Below are 22,242 nucleotides of genomic sequence, written 5' to 3' on the forward strand. Positions count from 1 at the left end.
GAGTGTTGACTGGGTAAATAAATAAGAGATGATGTTTTATAGAGGATAAGTTATGTTAAGTAAGTTAGGATAAGTTTGGTTTTGTTATGCTGGATGAGTTGGCTAAGATAGGGAGGAATAGATAGGTTGGATTAGGTAAGTTACAAGGATAAGTTAGGTTAGGTTAGTAAAGGTGAGTCAAGTAGGTATTGCTATGCAGTGTTGTTTAGAGAACAGTTTAAGATAAAGTTATAAAGAAAATATATTTTAACAATAATTAATAAACAGAAATGAAATTTTGTTACGCAAGGTGAACTAGTCACTTAAAAAAAAAAAAAAAAGTCGTGTTTTGTGATATATTAAATGATAATACAGATTTTGACTTTAAATGTCTTAGTGAACTTGTTCTATTATTTAAAGATAGACATTTTACTCATTTTTACTTGAAACATAAGTTTATTAGTACATAAGGGTAAGGTAAGGTAATTATCAAAAGAAGGCACCAAACCGGGAAGGCTATGAATCACCATCAAAGTGCGAAATAATCAGAGGGCGCTAAATATCACCAAGAATGCCAATACGAGAACAAAAACGCATAAGGCGAACGATATCAAAAGTATCCGATTCATGTAGAATTCTATCGAGGGACAAGTGACCGGGAGGGACGGTCGGAAAGCAAGACACACGCTCGTCCTGGAAGTCGGGACATTCAACAAGGATATGCACAACTGTAAGAGGGACAACGCAATTCGGACAATAAGGAGGAGGGCGGCGCTCCATTAAGTGACCGTGGGTTAAGCGAGTATGGCCAACCCACAGCCGTGCCAAAGCAGTTTCCCACAGCCGGTTACGGTGGTAGGAGGAAGGTCACGGGGACACACTATGTGAGAGTATGCAGCTTGTTACTAACTACAGAGGACCAACAACCCTGCCAACGGGCAAGGATGGAGGAAAGAATAACAGGATAAAAGTCGGAATAAGAAATACCTTTATGGGAGATGGGACAAGAACGGATAGCTTCCTTAGCGGCAGCATCCGCACACTCATTGAAAGAATCACCATTTTTTTTTTTTTTTTTTTTTTTTTTTTTTAAGATATGAGGTACATCTGCATTAGTGCAGCTACCCTAGACTATATGAAGTGGAGTACAGTGTGTCAAAAAAGCTAACTAGGCGATGCTAAGAAATCCCCATCACACAAGATGGTTAGTCATACAGAGGCATGTGATAAGCGGTCTGCACTGGCAGACTCCGGATGCATTTTGAGGATATCAACAACACAAGATTGAATAAGGTAGCAGAGTAATACAAGTCCCCATCTCGAAGGATGGTTAGTCATACAGAGCCATGTGTTTAATAGCCTGCACTGGCAAATTTTGGGTATACTGTGAGGATTTCTTCAAGAATACGAGAGTGAATAAAGTAATTGCAAAGGTCCAGGTACCTCATGCCAACTGGTCTGAAAGGTCTAATAACTGGGCATTCAGTGATGTAGTGCGGGAGATTGTGCCGTAGTTCCTGCTCACAGAGTTTGCAACTGGAGTGCTCAGGATTGGGAGACCCGTCACCTGCAGCTACCTGCCACAGGTAACGGTAACCCAACCTGATCCTTGCAACCACTGTGTCGCACAGTCTAGTGGACGTTTTGTGCTGTCCATAGATGTAGAATTCAGATCTGAACAAATCATAGCTTTTTATACTAGTACTTTCAGGTCGTTGGGAGTCAGTAAGTTCTTATGGCTGGGAACCCAGCAAAACTCTACGGATTTTTAATTTACTAGAAATAAGAAACAGCCAATGTTGAATCTCGATGACCACCGGATGGACAGGATTAAAGGACCCTAGAGCCATGAGGGCACTACGAGAATCAACTACAACCACAAAGGAGGAATGAGAACGAGAAAGCAAGAGACGGAGAGCATAGAGAATAGCATAAAGTTCCGCCGTAAAGACGCTAGCCTCCGAAGGGAGGCGACACATATAAGTATGGTCAGGAAAAAAAACAGAGTAGCCAACACCGTCCACAGACTTGGACCCATCGGTGACGATGGAAAAAGAGTGGGAGTGCGAAGAAAAGTGCTCAAGGAAGAAGCTTTTCAGAATTGTAGGAGGGGTAAAGGCTTTAGTAATACAAGTCAAGGCCGTACAAAACTTGGGAAGGGGGACTCTCCACGGAGGCAAGGAAAGAACAATATGAGGAGATACATTAGAAATATGAACAGAAAGAGAATCCTGTAAGCGAGATAACCGAACAGAAAGTGGGAGACGATGAAGAGGAACAGGGGCTACAGGAGGTGGAAAAGTCAAAGGACGGCAGAGGCGAGAGGAAGGATGTTGTAAGGACCGCGCAAGATAGCAAAGACAGCAGCGATCACGGCGGTCCTGAGGAGAGAGAAAGCCAGTGTCAACATACAAACTGAGGGGCAGGAGTCGAACAAAAGGCACCAGAGCTGAGACGCAACCCAGTATCGTGCAAAGCATCAAGACAACGAAGAGTAGAAGGAGAATCAGAAGAGTATGCAGGGCAACCATAATCGAGTTTAGACAGGACGAGAAAGGAGTGCAAATAGAGGAGTGTGCGCCTATCCGCTCCCCAAGAATTATGGGACAAAACCTTAAGGAGGTTAAGGGCCTTAAGCATTCAACTCGGAGGTAAGAGATATGGGCTGACCAAGAGAAACGAGTGTCAATGACTAACCCCAAGAGCTTTTCGGAATCCCTGTTCACAATAGGATGACCATAAAGCGACCAAGAGAGACGAAGAACGACACGCTTTCGAGTAAAAGTCATAGCACAAGTCTTAGACGCAGAGAACCTGAAGCTATGATCGGTGGCCCAAGACGACACGGCATCAATCGCAAGTTGAAGCCGCCGTTGAAGGAGAGGTGAATCATCACCCCGACAGCAAAGGGTAAGATCATCAACATAGAGAGCAGAGAAGACGCCAGAAGGAAGAGAGGAAAGAAGACCGTTGAGGGCAACTAGAAAAAGAGTAGTGCTAAGAACACTACCCTGGGGTACACCCTCATACTGCCGAAAAGGGGCAGAGAGAGCAGTACCAAGCCGCACACGAAAGGAACGACGAGAGAGGAAGCTCTGGAGGAAGAGAGGGAGGTTCCCACGAAGGCCAAAAGAATGAAGTAGAGACAGAATATGATACCGCCAGGTAGTGTCGTAAGCCTTTTCCAGGTCAAAAAGGACGGAACAACGGATGTATTCGCAGCAAAAGCAGTACGAATAGAGACCTCCAAGTTCACCAGGACATCAGTTGTGCTGATGATGTTCCTTCTCTTCTGTCTCACTTTCTGTTCAGTGCCTCAATTATTTATGTCCGTTACACTTACTGACCGCACTTTCCCACTGTCCTCTGTCTCTGTCTGTCCCTCCCACACGTCACCCCGTGTCCTCTTCCGTCCCTTCTCTCCCACGCTCCTCCTTCACCTTTATCACACGCTGGTAATACGCTGGTAAATTTCCCTGCCTATGTTTACAAAACATGATGTTTACAGTGTATTGAAGATAGTTACAGCGAAAGGAAATCAACAGAGAGGATGGTACGTGTAAAGGGGAGACCCAAGCACCGCGGGGTACCATATCTAGTACAGTATATAGTAAATCAATGCAGGTGTGGAGTTTTGTATGCATGTGCGCGCGCACGGTCCCTGGTGCCTGCTGTTTTGAATCCTGTCCACGTAAGCAACTTCAAGCACGGTTCACTGTCAGCCGTTCACTTTTCGCACTTGCGAAAACCAAATTGAGAAGGGGAAAGGTGGTGATAGTGTTCTAAGAACCATATCAAACGAACGTTAACCATACGTTCAAAGAGCTTGCAGACACAACTCGTGAGGGCAATAGAGCGGAAGTCCTTGGGGAATGACCCAAGAGACCCTGGTTTCCAAACAGGGAGGCCAACAGCATCGAGCCAGTCTTCATGGACTGACGACGACTCCCAGACCCGATTGTACAGACTCAGTAAATACAGAGAGGTGCACGGAGGGAGATGGCGAAGCATTTCATAATGAATGCCATCGGAGCCCGCTGCCATAGAACCGCAAAGGGCTAGGGCAGACTGAAGCTCAGAGAGAGAGAAGGGATCACTATAGGGAAGGTGAAGATAAGTACAGAAATTTAAAGGATAAGATTCAAGAAGAGGCTTACGAAGAAGGAAGGATTGGGGAAGATGATAACCAGAACTAACAGAGGAGAAATAGGAACCCAAGTCGGTCGCAACCTGCAATGGGTCGGCCACAAGAGCACCATGGAGGCGAAGGACCGGTGAGACATCGGTAACGAACTTACCCACAATCTTGCGGATATGCTTCCAGACCAGTAGGAGAGGAGTTTCGGACGTAAAGGTGGAGACATAAGACGCCCAGCAAGCACGTTTAGCCGCACGGATGGTCCTACGGGCTTCCCCACTCGCCTTCCGAAACAAAAGAAAAGACTCAACCGTCTGCCGGCGGCGATGTCTCTTCCAGGCTGCACGCTTACAGTGGACAGCCCGAGCACAGTCCATATTCCACCAGGGAACGCACTTCCTCGTTCCCCGAGAGGAAGAGCGAGGAATAGAGTGGAGGGCAGCGTCAAAGACAGTGTCATGAAAAAGAAGGAGGGCGCGAGGGAGAGGCAGAACGGAGAGGTCGGAAATAGTAGCACGGAGAGTAAAGAGGCGCCAATCAGCCTCGGCAAACCGCCACCTAGGGAAGGAGAGAGTAGGGCGAAAAGAGAAAAAGAAACAAGGATAGGAAAATGGTCACTGCCATGGAGGTCATCAAGGACCCGCCACCCAAAATCTAAGGAAAGGGATGATGAGCACAGAGAAAGATCGAGACAAGAAAGGGAGCGAGTCCGAGAGTCCAAATGAGTGGGCTCACCAGAATTAAGAAGGGACAGGGAAGAAGAGAGGATGAAAGGTTCAAGGTGGCGACCTGGGGTGTTTGTCAGCACATCACCCCAAAGGGCATGACGACAATTGAAATCACCCAACAGGAGCACAGGCTCCGGCAAGGAGTCTAAAAGGTGTTTAAGATCGGGAAGAGAAAGTGGGACAGTGGGGGGGGGGGGGGGGAGATAAATGGAACAAACCGTGTATCATCTACGCACAAAGACACGGGCGGCAGAACAGTGGAGAAGCGAGGAAAAAAGTAAGGGGACAAAGGGAACATCAGAGCGAATCAAGAGAGCAGAAGAATTATCGACCCCAGCTGTTGCTGGGGGGGGGGGGGAGAAAAGAATAGCCACGGAAGCGACCAGGATGAGCACCAAGCATCGGCTCCTGGAGACAGACACAAAGGGGCGAAAACTGTGAAATGAGAAGTTGGACGTCAAGGAAATTGGCGTAAAATCCACGGATGTTCCATTGAAGAAAAGACATCAGCAAAGAGAGAGAGGAGAGCAACAGAGAGCAAAGAAGATACAAAGGTGAAGAAGGAACACTGCACGCTAAAAAAGCACAGAGTCAGGATCAGGGTCAGTGATGTCAGGGTTAGGGGGCATGGGTAAACTGAGTAAAGAAGGAGGGAAAGAAGCGGGAGGACAGACCAGAGGTGGACGAGCAGGGTCTGGAGGAGGGGGAAGGGGAGGAGGAGGGGCAGAAAGAGGGGAGCGCACCTCAGCAAGGGCAGTAACCGTGATGGAACCGGGGGCTAAAGAAACCCCTACAATAGGAACAGGGGGCTCCACCACCGAAGCGGGAGGGGAAGGAACGATAGAATCAGAGATAGGGGGTGAAGAAGAAAGCGAAACCTTCTTACCGACAGGAGAGGAGGAAGGAGAGGAGCCAGGTTTCCGCTTCTGACTCAAAGATACGGGCATCCCAGCAGCAATGTACTGGGCAACAGACTCCAGTGTCTCGATAGGAGAAGAAAAGCGAGAGTGAACAACACAACCATCAGGAAAGCAATGGACGTTGGCCCACACATTCAGGCGGCGAGGAGTGCCAAGAGACAGAGGAGAATGATTGGAAGGAGGACTAGAGGGAGTGGAAAAAGAAGACACACGAGACGTGACAGACTGGGTAGAAAGAATGGGAGCCCTAGACAGAGAACTAGGAGGGGGATCCTTCAGAACAGACCGCAGGGAAACAGGGGAGGTGGTCGTGGGCGTGTCCGGGTCTAAGGCTCGGAAACGGTTGTGAGACTGAGGAAGGCAGAAAGGACGAGGAGAGGAAGAGCGCACCACGCGAGCATAGGAGACACCAGCGAAAGAGGGGAGACGATGAACTTGGCGCCGAGCCTCAGGAAAAGACAAACGGTCCCGGTGCTTCAAGTTGAGGACAGCCGCCTCAAGTTTGTAACGAATACACACACGAGAGAAGGTAGGGTGGGCCTCACTGCAATTGATGCAGAGGGCCTGGGGAGAAGTGCACTCCAGTTTAGAGTGACCCTCGCTTCCACACATGGGACAGAGAGAGACAGGACTAGAGCATTTGAGGGTACCATGCCCAAACCTCCAGCACTTACTGCAGAGCCGAGGAGATGGAATATATTCCTTAACGGAGCATCTGACACCAGCAAGAATGACAGAGGGTGGAAGGGTCCTACCATCAAAGGTAACCTTCACAACCCGAAGGGGCAGACGGCGATGACCACGAGGGGAACGAGTAAATGTATCCACCTGGAGGACAGAATGACCCTGGGCCTCGAGGATATGCTTGATATCCTCGTGGCAGTCCTTGAGATCCCTAACACCGGTCGCAACATAGTGCGGGAGAAGAACAGTGCTAACACCCGCATTCAACCGAGCGTTCTTCGAGGCCCGAACAGGGGTCTCGCCAAGGCAGGATAAGGCGGCCAAGTGGGTGGCCGCATCCTGAGAAGGAGCAGCAACGACACGAGTACCAAGGCGAGTGGGGTTGAAGGTGACAGAGGCATCCACGGAATCGACAAGATGCCTATGAAGGGAAAAATCGTCAGGAGGAGTTGAATCCAAAGGTTGGAGGTCAAAGTACTTAGTCCACTTAGCAGGACCAAACAAAGCATGGAACGAAGTAGGATGGGAAGGGAGCATACGAGAGCGGCTGTGGCGGGGATGGCGATGAGAACCCTTAGAGAGAGACGGGTCGAAAGGTGCAGTAGTCACAAGAAGAGATGGAGCCGTGCAAGGGGACGAGACGTTCACCACAGCAGGCTTGGGGCTCGACCCAACCACAGAGGACGGAGGGGAACAGGGAAGAAGAGACCAGTCTGGGCCTAAACCGGGTCCTGTAGCGGGGGTCCCAGCAAACACAAATCATCTAGAAAACGTTTGTCTATCTCTTCCCATAGGCGTGGGAATGATTTGCATTGAGAATGGTGCAGGAGAGCCTTTGAGAAACTTTTAATCAAAAAATCCAAACACAAAGGTTTTATAATAAATTGTTTTTCTCAACTTTTTTGTTCCTAATGTATTACAAATAGTTTTTACATGTTTAAATATAAAATTTATGGTGTTTTTTTTTGTAAAATTCATTAATAAATTGTGAATGATATATATTGGCTGAGTGAAACGTTCAAAATCCATTTTGTTATAATATGATCAGAAAAAAGTAGTTTTCCAAATTTTCTAAAAATTGCTCTTTTTAACACAATTTGACTCCTTATGCATTCCACTAAACACTAATATCATGTTTAAATATATAATTTATGTATTATTCCCTAAGATAATTTATATAAATTATAAAAGTTGCTGGAAAGTGGTGTGAAAGAATCTGAAAACGTTTTGTTGTCTTATATTGGCGTGTTCTTATTAACTAGAGTGAGTAAGAGTGAGCGAGAGTGGGTAAGAGTGAGTAAGAGTGACTGAAGGTGAGTGAGAGTGCCAGAGAGTGTGTAAGTGTGAGTAAGAGTGAGTATAAGTAAGAGTGACAGAGTGAGTAAGAGTGAGAGTAAGGGTGACAGAATGAGTAAGAGTGAGAGTAAAAGTGATTGAGAGTAAGGGTGAGTATGAGAGTAAGAGTGATTGAGAGTTAGAGTGAGAGTAAGAGTGATTGAGAGTTAGTGAGAATAAGAGTGATTGAGAGTAAGAGTGATTGAGAGTAAGAGTGATTGGGAGTAAGAGTGATTGGGAGTAGGAGTAAGAGTGAGAGTAGGAGTAAGAGTGAGAGTAGGAGTAAGAATGAGAATAAGAGTGATTGAGAGTAAGAGTAAGAGTAAGAATGAGAGTAAGAGTGATTGAGAGTAAGAGTGATTGAGAGTAAGAGTGATTGAGAGTAAGAGTGATTGGGAGTAAGAGTGATTGGGAGTAAGAGTAAGAGTGAGAGTAAGAATGAGAATAAGAGTGATTGAGAGTAAGAGTGATTGGGAGTAAGAGTAAGAATGAGAGTAGGAGTGATTGAGAGTAGGAGTGATTGGGAGTAGGAGTGATTGGGAGTAAGAGTGATTGAGAGTAAGAGTAATTGAGAGTAAGAGTATGAGAGTAAGAGTGAGAGAGTGAGTATGAATGGGTAAGGGTGACAGAGAGTGAGTAAGAGTGATAGAGAGTAAGAGTGACAGAGAGTAAGAGTGACAGAGAGTAAGAGTGACAGAGAGTAAGAGTGACAGAGTAAGAGTGACAGAGTAAGAGTGACAGAGTAAGAGTGACAGAGTAAGAGTGACAGAGTAAGAGTGACAGAGTAAGAGTGACTGAGAGTAAGAGTGAGTAATAGTGCGTAAGAGTGACTGAGAGTAAGAGTGAGTAATAGTGCGTAAGAGTGATTGAGAGTAAGAGTGAGTAATAGTGCGTAAGAGTGATTGAGAGTGAGAGTGATTATGAGAGAGTTAAGAGTGTGAGGTGTGAGGGGGTAGCAGGCCAGCAAAGCAGGATGTGTGGTCACAGATAGGCCTAGGCCTCGTGATCTCTAATGTTGGTTTTTATATATATGTTGGATTTTTTGTCCTGTTTCAAATTATAATTATTTAGCAGGAATGTAATAAGATATTGCACAGTATTAATGTGACAATAATATATGCATTATTTCCTTGATAATCAAACTTGTTGTTCAAAGATAATATACAATCTTTGAAGGAAACATTTTGAGAGCGCGAGCTGGCAACACTGTTCTGGTGGTGAGAGAGACATGGTTAGTTGTGCTCAGACCTTCAGTGGTGAAGGGTGTGTCCCAGCTGGCCGCCACCAGCCGCCACCCGCCGCCACCCACCACCAGCCACCACCAGCCGCCACCCGCCGTCACCCACCACCAGCCACCACCAGCCACCACCACCACCAGCCACCACCAGCCGCCACCCGCCGCCACCACCCGCCACCAGCCACCGCCACCCGCCACCAGCCACCGCCACCCGCCACCAGCCACCGCCACCCGCCGCCGCCACCACCCACCACCACCAGGCCACCACCACCCATCACCGCCGCCACCACCCACCACCACCCATCACCGCCGCCACCACCCACCACAGCCGCCGCCGCCACCACCCATCACCGCCGCCGCCACCACCACCCACCACCACCGCCGCCACCACCCATCACCGCCGCCACCACCCACCACAGCCGCCACCGCCGCCACCACCCATCACCGCCGCCGCCGCCACCACCCACCACAGCCGCCTGCCGCCACCACCACCACCCACCACAGCCGCCGCCGACACCACCGCCCACCACAGCCGCCACCACCACCGCCGCCACCACCAGCCGCCACAAGCCGCCACCGCCCGCCACCGCCCGCCACCAGCCGCCATCACCGCCACCAGCCGCCACCACCACCAGCCGCCACCAGCCGCCACCACCGCCCGCCATCAGCCGCCACCGCCCTTTGCCACAGTCGCCACCGCCAGCCGCCACCACCAGCCGCCATCACCGCCACCACCAGCCCCCATCAGCTGCCACTGCCACCAGCCGTCACCACCAGCCACCACCAGCTGCCACCGCCCGCCACCAGCCGCCACCACCGCCACCACCACCTGCCACCAGCCGCCACCACCGCCCGCTATCAGCCGTCACCGCCCGTTGCCACAGTCGCCACCGCAAGCCGCCACCGCCAACCGCCACCACCCACCACCCGCCACCACCCACCACCCGCCGCCACCACCACCCACCACCACCGCCGCCACCACCCACCACCGCCAGCTGCCACCACCCACCACCACCCACCACAGCCGCCACCACTCACCACAGCCGCCGCCGCCCGCCACCGCCCGCCACCACCGCCAGACACAGCCGCCAGTGTCCGCCACCGCCGCCACTGTCCGCCACCGCCGCCACTGTCCGCCACCGCCACTGTCCGCCTGCCGCCGCCACTGTCCGCCCGCCGCCGCCACTGTCCGCCCGCCGCCGCCACTGCGCGCCCGCCGCCGCCACTGCGCGCCCGCCGCCGCCACTGCCCGCCCGCCGCTGCCGCCGCCACTGTCCGCCCGCCGCAGCCGCCGCCGCCGCCACTGTCCGCCCGCCGCCGCCGCCGCCGCCACTGTCCGCCCGCCGCCGCCGCCACTGTCCGCCCGCCGCCGCCGCCACTGTCCGCCCGCCGCCGCCGCCACTGTCCGCCCGCCGCCGCCGCCACTGTCCGCCCGCCGCCGCCGCCACTGTCCGCCCGCCGCCGCCGCCACTGTCCGCCCGCCGCCGCCGCCACTGTCCGCCCGCCGCCGCCGCCACTGTCCGCCCGCCGCCACTGTCCGCCCGCCGCCGCCGCCACTGTCCGCCCGCCGCCACTGTCCACCACCGCCACCACAGCCGCCACGGTCCGCCCGCCGCCACTATCCGCCACAGCCGCCACTGTCCGCCCGCCGCCACTGTCCGCCCGCTGCCACTATCCGCCACCGCCGCCACTAACCGCCACTGTCCGCCCGCCGCCGCCACTGTCCGCCCGCCGCCACTATCCGCCACTCTCCGCCGTACAGCCTCCCCTCTCTCCGTTAGTAAATAATTATAATTGTTAGTAAATAATAAAAGAAATATAAATTATTAGATTTTTTTACCCTTAAATTGGTTTTAATATTTAAATTGAAAATAATAATATAATATAAAATATAATAAAAATAATATAATATAAAATATAATTTAATTTCAAGAAATTTAACTTTAAGCACAAAGATGTGAAAAGGGTTCAGATTATAGGCTCAAACCTTTCATATTGGTATATGAATGGATTATGAATGATTCAGGTTAGGATTGTAAAGTTGCCACAACATCTCAAATTAGTGTTAGATACGTAGGTTTTGGTTATAAGTTTTGGAAACCTATTTAAGTCCACACACAATATCGTATCTGATACGATAAAACAAACGTTTCCAATACTTTCAAATACTCTTCCAGATATGTTATGGCAACCTAAAATTGTTTGCTGGGGTTACAGATCCCGGTCTTCCAGGACGGTCTGACTCAGGGGCCTGGTCGCCCACCCCATGAGCCTGGGTAAGAGAAGTCAAGTCGTCATCCATACAGCAAACCAATATATAAGGGATGGGACCTGTAACCAAGGGATACCACCTACCAGGGCAGCCAGGGAGGCCGAGGGCGGGCCAGTGCAGGAAGGGTGTGTCGTCCCCAGCGGTGCTCCCCCTTTTCAACAGGGAAGTCCTACTACTTCGTTCATTCTCCCACACTGGTGCTAAGACCCTAGTTTCCCTATCGCCCCAGACTGGACACCCAACTATCCACTCAGGGCGGCCTCTCACAGGCAACCCCTCCAGCGGGTGGTCCGATGGCTCACAAGGCCCGTACATGGTGCCCTTCAGCACGTACACCACCCAAAGAGGGGGCAGGAGAGGGGGCACAGGCAACCCACACCAGTCCCAGGGAGGTGTACATGAGCCCCTCACCACGGCAAGAAGGCACCACGGAGGGGGTACATAAGGGTGCACATGCTTAGTTTGATATATTACTTAAAGGAGTTTGAGGCTACATCATGTCTTGTCTTAATAAGTAAGTAAGTAATTATCAAAAGAAGGCACCAAACCGGGAAGGCTATGTAGCACCATCAAATACGCAAAATAATCAGAGGGCGATAAATATCACCAAGGATGCCAATACGAGAACAAAAACGCATAAGGCGAACGATATCAAAAGTATCCGAGTCACCAAGAATTCTATCGAGGGACAGGTGACCGCGAAGGGCGGTCGGAAAGCAAGACACACGCTCGTCCTGGAAGTCAGGACATTCAAGAAGGTCATGCACGACCGAAAGAGGGACAATGCAACTAGGACAATAAGGAGCAAGGCGGCGCTCCATCAAGTGACCATGGGTTAAGCGAGTATGGCCAATACGCAACCTCGCTAGAGCTGTTTCCCACCACCGGTTACGGTGGGAGGAGGACGGCCACGAGGAAACACAACATTTAAGAGTACGTAGCTTGTTACCAGTAACAGACAACCAAGAAGCCTGCCAACGGGTAAGGACTGAGGAATGGATAACCGGGTAAAAGTCGGAATACGGAATGCCTTTACGAGAGATGGGACAAGAGCGGACAGCTTCCTTCGCGGCAGCATCCGCACACTCATTTAAAGACACACCAATATGGCTGGGAACCCAACAAAACTCAACCGACTTAAATTTACTGTGAACAAGAAACAGCCAATGCTGGATCTCGACAACTACTGGATGAACCGGATTAAAGGACCCGAGAGCCATGAGGGCACTATGAGAGTCAACAACAACTACAAAGGAAGATTGACAACGAGAAAGCATTAGACGAAGAGCATAGAGAATAGCATAAAGTTCCGCTGTAAAGATGCTAGTCTCCGGAGGCAAGCGACACATATATAAGTGCGATCAGGAAAAACAACAGAGTAGCCAACACCGTCCGCAGACTTAGACCCATCGGTGAAGACAGAAACGGAGCGGGAGTGAGAAGAAAAGTGCTCGAGGAAAAGGTGTTTTAGAACCGTAGGAGGGGTAAAAGCTTTAGTGATACGGGTCAAGGATGTACAAAGCCGCGGAAGAGGGACCCTCCACGGGGACAAAGAAGTAACAACACGAGGAGAAACATCAGAAATACGAACGGAAAGAGAATCCATTAGGCGAGATAACCGGACTGAAAGAGGGAGGTGGTGAAGAGGAACAGGAACCGCAGGAGGCGTAAAAGTTAAAGCACAACAGAGGCGAGAGGAAGGATGTTGCAAGGACCGCGCAAGATAGCGAAGACAGTAGCGATCACGGCGGTCCTGGAGAGACAGGAAGCCAGTGTCAACATAGAAGCTAAGGATGGGAGTCGAACGAAAGGCACCAGAACTGAGGCGCAACCCAGTATGGTGCAAAGCATCAAGATGGCGAAGAGTAGAAGGAGAAGCAGACGAGTAAGCAGGGCAACCATAATCGAGCTTAGACAGGACGAGAGAGGAATGTAAAGCAAGGAGAGTGCGCCTATCTGCCCCCCAAGAAGTATGGGACAAGACCCGAAGGAGGGTAAGGGCCTTAGAGCCCTCAACACGGAGGTAAGAGATATGGGGAGACCAAGACAAACGAGTGTCAAGGAATAACCCCAAAAGCTTCGTGGAATCTTTGTATTCAAGGGGATGACCATAAAGTGACAAAGAGGGACGAAGAACAACCCGTTTCTGCGTAAAAGTCATGGCACAAGTCTTAGAAATAGAGAACCTGAAGCCATGATCTGTGGCCCAAGACGACACGGCATCAATAGCAAGTTGAAGCCGGCGTTGAAGGAGAGGCGAATCATCACCCTGACAACAAAGGGTAAGATCATCGACATAGAGAGCGGAGAAGACACCAGAAGGAAGAGAGGAAAGAAGACCATTGAGGGCAACCAGAAAAAGAGTAGTGCTCAGAACACTACCCTGGGGCACACCTTCGTATTGCTGAAAAGAGGGAGAGAGAGCGGTACCAAGGCGCACCCGAAAGGAACGACGAGAGAGGAAGCTGCGGAGAAAGAGAGGGAGATGACCACGAAGGCCAAAAGAATGAAGTTGAGATAGGATATGATAACGCCAAGTGGTGTTGTAAGCCTTTTCCAGGTCAAAAAGGACGGCAACAACGGAGGTCTTCGCAGCAAAAGCAGTATGAATATAGACCTCCAAGTTCACCAGGACATCTGTCGTGCTGCGGCACTTGCGGAAACCAAATTGAGAAGGGAAGAGGAGGTGATGGGGTTCCAGGAACCACATCAGACGAACGTTAACCATAAGTTCAAAGAGTTTGCAGACACAACTTGTGAGAGCAATAGGGCGAAAGTCCTTAGGGGAAGTACCCAGAGACCCCGGTTTGCGAACAGGGAGGACAACGGCATCGAGCCAGTCCTCAGGGACTGATGACGACTCCCAGATCCGATTATACAGACTCGGTAAATACTGAGACGTGCTCGGAGGGAGATGGCGAAGCATCTCATAATGAATACCATCGGAGCCCGCCGCCGTAGAACCGCAGAGGGCCAGGGCAGAACGAAGTTCAGAGAGAGAGAAGGGATCATTATAGGGAAGCTGAAGATGAGTGCAGAAATCTAAAGGACAAGACTCAAGGACAGGTTTACGAAGAAGGAAAGATTGGGGAAGATGAAGATCAGAGCTAACAGAAGAAAAGTGGGAACCCAGTTCGGAGCGACCTGCAACGGGTCCGCCACAAAATTATCATGGAGGTGAAGGACCGGTGAAACATCGGGAACGAACTTACCCGCTAGCTTGCGGATACGCTTCCAGATCTGGGCCAGAGGGGTCTCGGACGTAATTGTTGAGACATAAGATGCCCAACATTCACGTTTAGCCGTACGGATGGCCCTACGGGCCACCTCACTCGCTTTCCGAAGAAAAGAAAAGAATCGGTCGTCTGCCTACGGCGGTGCCTCTTCCAGGCTGCACGCTTACAGCGGACAGCCCGAGCACAGTCCGCATTCCACCAGGGAACGGACTTCCGTGGACCCCGAGAGGAAGAGCGAGGAATAGAACGGAGGGCAGCGTTGAAGACAGTGTCCTGAAAAAGGAGGAGAGCGCGAGAGAGAGGTCAGAGAGAGCAGCATTGAGGGTAAATAGGGTCCAGTCTGCCTTAGCAAACTGCCACCTAGGGAAAGAGAGGGAAGGGCGAAAAGAGAAAAAGGAAACAAGGATGGGGAAATGATCACTTCCATGGAGGTCATCAAGAACCTGCCACGTGAAATCTAAGTAAAGAGAAGAAGAGCAGAGAGAAAGATCAAGACAAGAAAGGGTGCGAGGCCGAGAGTCCAAATGAGTGGGCTCACCAGAATTCAGAAGAGACAGGGAAGAAGAGAGGAGAAACGGCTCAAGGAGGCGACCCCGGGTATTCGTCAGAACGTCACCCCAAAGAGAATGACGACAATTGAACTCACCCAGCAGGAGGACAGGCTCCGGCAAGGAGTCTAGGAGGTGTTTCAAATCAGGTAGAGAGAGCGGGACACTCGGGGGGAGATAAATGGAACAAACTGTGTACCATTTCCCCACAAAGATACGAGCAGCAGAACAATGGAGAGGCGAAGGAAAAAGTAAAGGAACAAACAGAACATCAGCACGAATCAAGAGAGCAGAAGAATTAGAAGCCCCAGCAATGGCTGGGGGGGGGGAGAGAAAGGAATAGCCACGAAAACGACCAGGACGAGCACCAAGCATTGGCTCCTGGAGACAGACACAAAGGGGCGAAAACCGCGAAATCAGAAGTTGGAGTTCGAGGAAATTGGCGTAATAACCTCGAACGTTCCATTAAAGAATGGACAACGACGAGAAGAGAAAGGACAAAAACAGAGAACAAGGAAGAAACAAAGGCGAAAGAGCAACAGAGCACGTTAAAGAATATCAGGGTCGGGATCAGGGTCAGCAATGTCAGGGTTAGGGGGCATGGGTAAACTGAGCAAAGACGGAAGGAAATGGAAGAACAGATTAGAGGTGGGCGGGCGGGGTCCGGAGGAGGAGGAGGAGGAAGGGGAGGAGACAACGCAGAGGAGCAGTCAAGGACAGCAGCAGGAAGAGGGGGAGTAGAAAGAGGGGAGCGCACCCCAGCAAGAGCAGCAACCGAAAGGGAAGCAGGGGCCAAAGAAACCTCCATAGCAGGAACAGGGGGCGCAATCACTGAAACGGGAGGGGAAGGAGCAACAGAGCCAGAAGTAGGAGCTGAGGAAGAAAGCGAAGCCTTCATACCCGCCGGGGAAGAGGAAGGAGAGGAGCCAGGCTTACGCTTCTGACTTAAAGAGACCGGTGTCCCAGCAACTACGTACCGGGCAACTGATTCCAGTGTCTCAACAGAAGCCGAACGAGAGCACACACGACGGCCGTTAGGAGAGCGATGGACATCCGCCCGCACCGACAGGCGGTGGGGAGAGCCGATAGATGGAGGAAGAAGATGGGAAGGAGGATCGGAGGGGGACGAGGAAGAAGACACAGGAGACATGACAGACCGGGTTGAAAGAAGGGGAACCCCAGACAGAGGACCTGGAGGGGGACCCCTCGGGAGAGAACTCAAAGGAACAGAGGAGGGGGCAGTGGGCGTATCAGGGTCCAAGGCCCGGAAACGGTTGAGAGTCTGAGGAAGGGGGGGGGGGGGAAGGACGAGGCGAGGAAGAGCGCAACACGCGAGCATAAGAGATGTTAGTATAAGGCGGGAGCTGGCGAACCTGGCGTCTCGCCTCAGGAAAAGATAAACGCTCCCGGGGCTTCAAGTTGAGGACGGCTGCCTCAAGCTTGTAATGGACACAGGCACGGGAGAAGGTAGGATGGGCCTCACCGCAGTTGAGGCAGCGAGCTTGGGGAGAAGTGCACTCCGACTTAGAGTGACCTTCACTCCCACACAAAGGACAGAGAGAGACAGTCCCAGAGCAGCGAAGGGCACCATGCCCAAACCTCCAGCACTTGTTACAAAGTCGAGGAGAAGGAATATACTCCTGGACGGAGCACCTAGCACCAGCAAGAATGACAGAGGATGGAAGGGCCCGACCATCAAAGGTGATCTTCACAACGCGAAGGGGTTGACGGCGACGAACACGAGGGGGACGAGTAAACGAGTCAACCTGGAGGACAGAATGGCCTTGGGCATCAAGGATATGCCGAATATCATCGTGGCAATCCTGCAGATTCCGAACACCGGTTGCAACATGGGGTGGGAGGAGAATAGTGCCAACACTGGCATTCATCTGAACGTTCTTGGAGACCCGAACAGGGATCTCGCCAAGGCAAGATAAGGCAGCCAAGCGGGAAGCCGCATCCTGAGAAGGAGCAGCAACGACACGTGTACCGAGACGAGTGGGGTTGAAAGTAACAGACGCATCCACGGAATCTACAAGATGCTGATGGAGGGAGAAATCGTCAGGAGGCGCAGAATCAAGAGGGAGGAGATCAAAGTATTTGGCCCATGAAGCAGGACCAAACAAGGCCTGATATGCATCAGCACGGTAAGGAATCAAGCGAGTGCGGTTGGGGCGCGAACGGCGTTGAGAACCCCTAGAGAGAGTGGGGTCAAAAGGCGCAGTAGTCACAACGAAAGACTTAGCCACACCAGGGGACGAAGTGGTCACCACCGGGGGCTGGAGGCTCGACCCAACCACAGAGGAGGGAGGGGAGCTGGTGGAAGAAGTCAGGACGGTCAAAGGAGGAGCAAGGTCGGGGCCCAACGCAGCGGGAGCTACAGAGCCTGGTCTTCCAATACAGGCCGACTCGGAGGCTTGGTCGCCCACCCCACGAGCCTGAGAGGGTACAACGGAAACATTTAACGACATAGAGACGAAAAGTGACAAATTCATCCACGAATGTGCCCCCATACCCACCATGGAGCCACAACTAGAGGCAGGACACCCAACAGGAAGCTATCGCCGATCATGCCGGGGCCCCATAGGGGTGCGTCGTGAGTATACGCCCCACAAACGCCACCTTAAGAACCGTCAGTCCGTCGAGATCGGGTTCAGTGACGAAAGGGGGATTGACAATAAAAGGTTCCCCTCGCTCGATACGTTGGGTACTACAGTTCTACGGGTGCAAGAGTATGCCTCCTCAAGCACCTGGGCGTCAAAATAGAAGAAGTCCAAAGAAATAATCCAAAACAAGCAAAAGGTCGGCAGGAAACGACAAGCAGATAGGAGAAGAGGGGGGAGAAAAACGAAACATAAGGAAAAGAAAAAGCGATCCGGCACAATTGGAGAAGACAGCAGCAGGAGTGCAAGGCCAGAAATGGACAGAGGACTGCCCAACGTAGCATCACACTCCGGCAGCCGCCCACCAAGCCCCCTCACGACGCCAACGGGCCGGATGGGGAGGGGGTTGTCTTAATAAGTTTAGCATAAACTTAGTTTATATATATGTCTTGAAAAGTGGGTATTGACTGCATATTTACTGAGTGAAGAACAATGGTGCAAAGGGTTATTTAATGCTTGAAGACTCTTCTTGATGATTACAAGGTTAACTGTGTTGACTCAGATTATTTTTTTACACAAGTATACATCAGAGAGAGTATTCCTAAGGGCTTTGAAAGTGTCATTGGAGAATAAAGATGAATCATTTTGGTGTGATATTTGAGTATTATTTTTGATGTATAAAGTCGTGTTAAAGAATGCAAATGACAATTAAAATGCTCATGGTTGCTACTATTGATGACTTGGATGCAATCTTAAATGCATGATGATGTCTTATAAAAGTGTATTTATTTTGTAATCACCATTTAGATAAGTGTATAGTCAAGTCTTGTACCTTAAAACACACTATTCATTTAAGCAGATACATTAGGTGTAAGGAAACTGTTATCCAAATCTCGTTTTAGGAGTCCATATTATAAATACACTTACAGTACTTTAAAAGGAGACACATTAACATCACCAATTAACAGACTATGAGAACAAATACATAAGAGAAAGACATGATTGGTTCAATTAAGAGAGTATATTAAATAATAATAACACACATACGGTAAGTAGGTAATTATCAAAAAGCAGGCACCAAACCGGGAAGGTTATGTAGCACCATCAAATGTCCAGAATAATTAGAGGGTGCTAAATATCACCAAGGATACCAATACGAGAACAGAAACGCACAAGGCGAACGATATCAAAAGTATCCGATTCACCAAGAATTCTATTGAGGGACAAGTGTCAGCGAGGGGCGGTCGGAAAGCAAGACACAGTCAGGACATTCAACAAGGATATGCACGACGGTAAGAGGGACAACGAAATTTGGACAATAAGGAGCTGGGCGGTGCTCCATTAAGTGACCGTGAGTCAAGCGAGTACGGCCAAGAGGCAACCGCGCCAGAGCCGTTTCCCACCGCTGGTTACGGTGGCAAGAGGAAGGCCACGGGGACACACAATGCTCAAGAGTACACAGTTTGTTACCAACAACATATGACCAACAACCCTGCCAACGGGCAAGGATAGAGGAATGAATAACTGGATAAAAGTCGGATAAAGGAATACCTTTACAGGAAATGGGACAAGAGAGGTTAGCCTCCCTAGCGGCAGCATCCGCATGCTCATTTAAAGAAACACCAACATGGCTGGGAACCCAGCAAAACTCCACAGATTTAAATTTACTAGAGATAAGAAACAGCCAATGTTGAATCTCGACGGCAATGGGATTGACAGGATTAAAGGACCCGAGAGCCATGAGGGCACTACGAGATTCAACGACAATCACAAAGGAGGATTGACAACGTGAAAGCACGAGACGGATATGGAGAATAGCATAAAGCTCTGCTGTGAAGATGCTGGTCATCGAAGGAAGGCGACACACATAAGTGCGGTCAGGGAAAACAATGGAGTAGCCCACACTGTCCGCGGACTTAGACCCATGGGTGAAGATGGAAACGGAGCAAGAGTGCGAAGGAAAAGTGTTCTAGAAAAAGGCGCTTCAGGTCCGTAGGAGGAGTAAAAGCTTTAGTAATGCGGGTCAAGGATGTACAAAACATCGGAAGGTTGACCCTCCATGAGAGCAAGGAAGGAACAATACGAGGAGAAATATGAGAAAGATGAATGGAAAGAGACCTGTAAGCAAGATAGCCGATCAGGAAGAGGGAGATAGTGAAGAGGAACAGGAACTACAGGAGGTTGTAAGAGTCAAAGCACGGCAGAGGTGAGAGGAAGGATGTTGCAAGTACCGCGCCAGATAGCGAAGACAGTAGCAATCACGGCGGTCCTGGAGAGACAGGAAACCATTGTCCACATTCAAGCTGAGGGAGGGAGTCGAATGAAAGGCACCAGAGCTGAGGCGCAACCCAGCATGGTGCAAAACATCAAGACAACGAAGAGTAGAAGGAGAAGCGGACGAGTAAGAAGGGCAACCATAATCGAGTTTAGACAGGACGAGTGAGGAATGTAGAGAGAGAGGAGCGTATGCCTATCTGCCCCCCAAGAAGTATGGGACAAAACCTTAAGGAGGGAAAGGGCCTTCGAGCATTCAGCGCGATATGGGCTGATCAAGACAAACGAGTGTCAAAGATTAACTCCTGAAGCTAAGCGGAATCCTTGTACACAAGGGGATGTCCATAAAGAGACAGAGGAACGAAGAATGATACGCATCCGAGTAAAAGTCATAGCACAAGTCTTAGACGCAGAGAACTTGAAGCAATGATCGCCGTTGAAGGAGAGGCGAATCATCACCCAGGCAGCCAAGCGTAAGATCATCTACATAGAGAGCAGAGAAGATACCAGAAGGAAGGGATGAAAGAAGACCATTGAGAGCAACCAGAAAAAGAGTAGTGGTCAGAACACTACCTTGGGGCATACCCTCATATTGCCGAAAAGGGGCAGAGTGTGTGGTACCGAGCCTCACTCGAAAGGAACGACGAGAGAGGAAGATAGGGAGATTCCCACGAAGGCCAAAAGAATGAAGTTTGGACAGAATATGATACCACCAGGTAGTGTCATAAGCCTTTTCCAGGTCAAAAAGGACTGCGACGATGGAGGACTTCGCAGCAATAGCAGTACGAATATAGACCTCCAAGTTCACCAGGACATCTGTTGTTCTGCGGTATTTGCGAAAACCAAATTGAGAAGGGGAAAGGAGGTGATAGGGTTCTAAGAACCACATTTTTTTTTTGAGATATATACAAGAGTTGTTACATTCTTGTACAGCCACTAGTACGCGTAGCGTTTCGAGCAGGTCCGTGTAATACGATCCCCTGCCGCGAAGAATCGTTTTTTCATCCAAGTACACATTTTACTGTTGCGTTAAACAGAGGCTAGTTAAGAAATTGCGTCCAGTAAACCCTCCTCGGCCATGATACGAACCCATGACATAGCTCTCGCGGAACGCCAGGCGAGTGTCTTACCACTACACCAAGGAGACATCAGACGAACTTTAACCATACGGTCAAAGAGCTTGCAGACACAACTCGTGAGGGCAATAGGGCGGAAGTTCTTGGGGGAAGACCCGAGAGACCCTGGTTTCTGAACAGGGAGGACAACAGCATCGAGCGAGTCCTCTGGGACTGACGACAAGTCCCAGACCCGAAAAAACGGACTCGGTAAATACTGAGACGAGCACGGAGAGAGATGTCGAAACATCTCATACTGCTGCTGTAGAACCGCAGGGCAGGGCAGACAGGAACTCATTGATAGAGAAGGGATCGTTATAGGGAAGGCAGAGATAGGTACAGAAACCCAAAGGATGAGATTCAAGAAGAGGCTTACGAAGGAAGGAAGGAATGAGAAAGATGAGAACCAGAGCTAACAGAAGAAAAGTGGGAACCCAATTCGGTGGCGACCTGCAACGGGTCCGCCACAAGAGTACCACCGAGGTGAAGGACCGGGGAGACATCGGAAATGAACTTACCCGCTACCTTGCGGATACGCTTCCAGATCAGCGGGAGAGGAGTTTCAGACGTGATGGTGGAGATGGAGGTCATCAAGAACCCTCCACTCGAAATCTAAGTAAAGGGAAGACAATCAAAGAGAAAGATCAAGACAGGAAAGGGAACCAGTCAGAGAGTCTAAATGAGTGGGCATATCAGAATTCAGAAGAGACAGGGAAGAAAAGAGGATAAACGGTTTGAGACGGCGACGTCGGGTGTTTATCAGAACATCACCCCAAAGTGTATGTCGAAAATTGAAACACCTAGCAGGAGCACAGGCTCCGGCAAGGAGTCCAGTAGGTTTTTAAGATCAGGAAGAGAAAGCTGGACACTCAGGAGGAGACAAATGGAACAAACCGTGTACCATTTCCTCCCAAAGATACGAGCAGCAGAACAATGGAAAGGTGAAGGAAAGAGTAAGGCGACAAAGGGAACATCAGAGCGAATCAAGAGAGCAGAAAGGTTAGGAGCCCCAGCCACAACGGGTGGGGAGGGGGGGGGGGTAATTATAGAATAGCTACAAAAGCGACCAGGACGAGCACCATGCATCGGCTCCTGGAGACAGACAAAAAGGGGCGAAAATCGTGAAAGCAGACGTTGGAGTTCAAGGAAATTGGCGTAATAACCACAAATGTT

This window comes from Procambarus clarkii, chromosome 90 (genome assembly GCF_040958095.1).
Source record: "Procambarus clarkii isolate CNS0578487 chromosome 90, FALCON_Pclarkii_2.0, whole genome shotgun sequence".
NCBI lineage: Eukaryota > Metazoa > Arthropoda > Malacostraca > Decapoda > Cambaridae > Procambarus > Procambarus clarkii.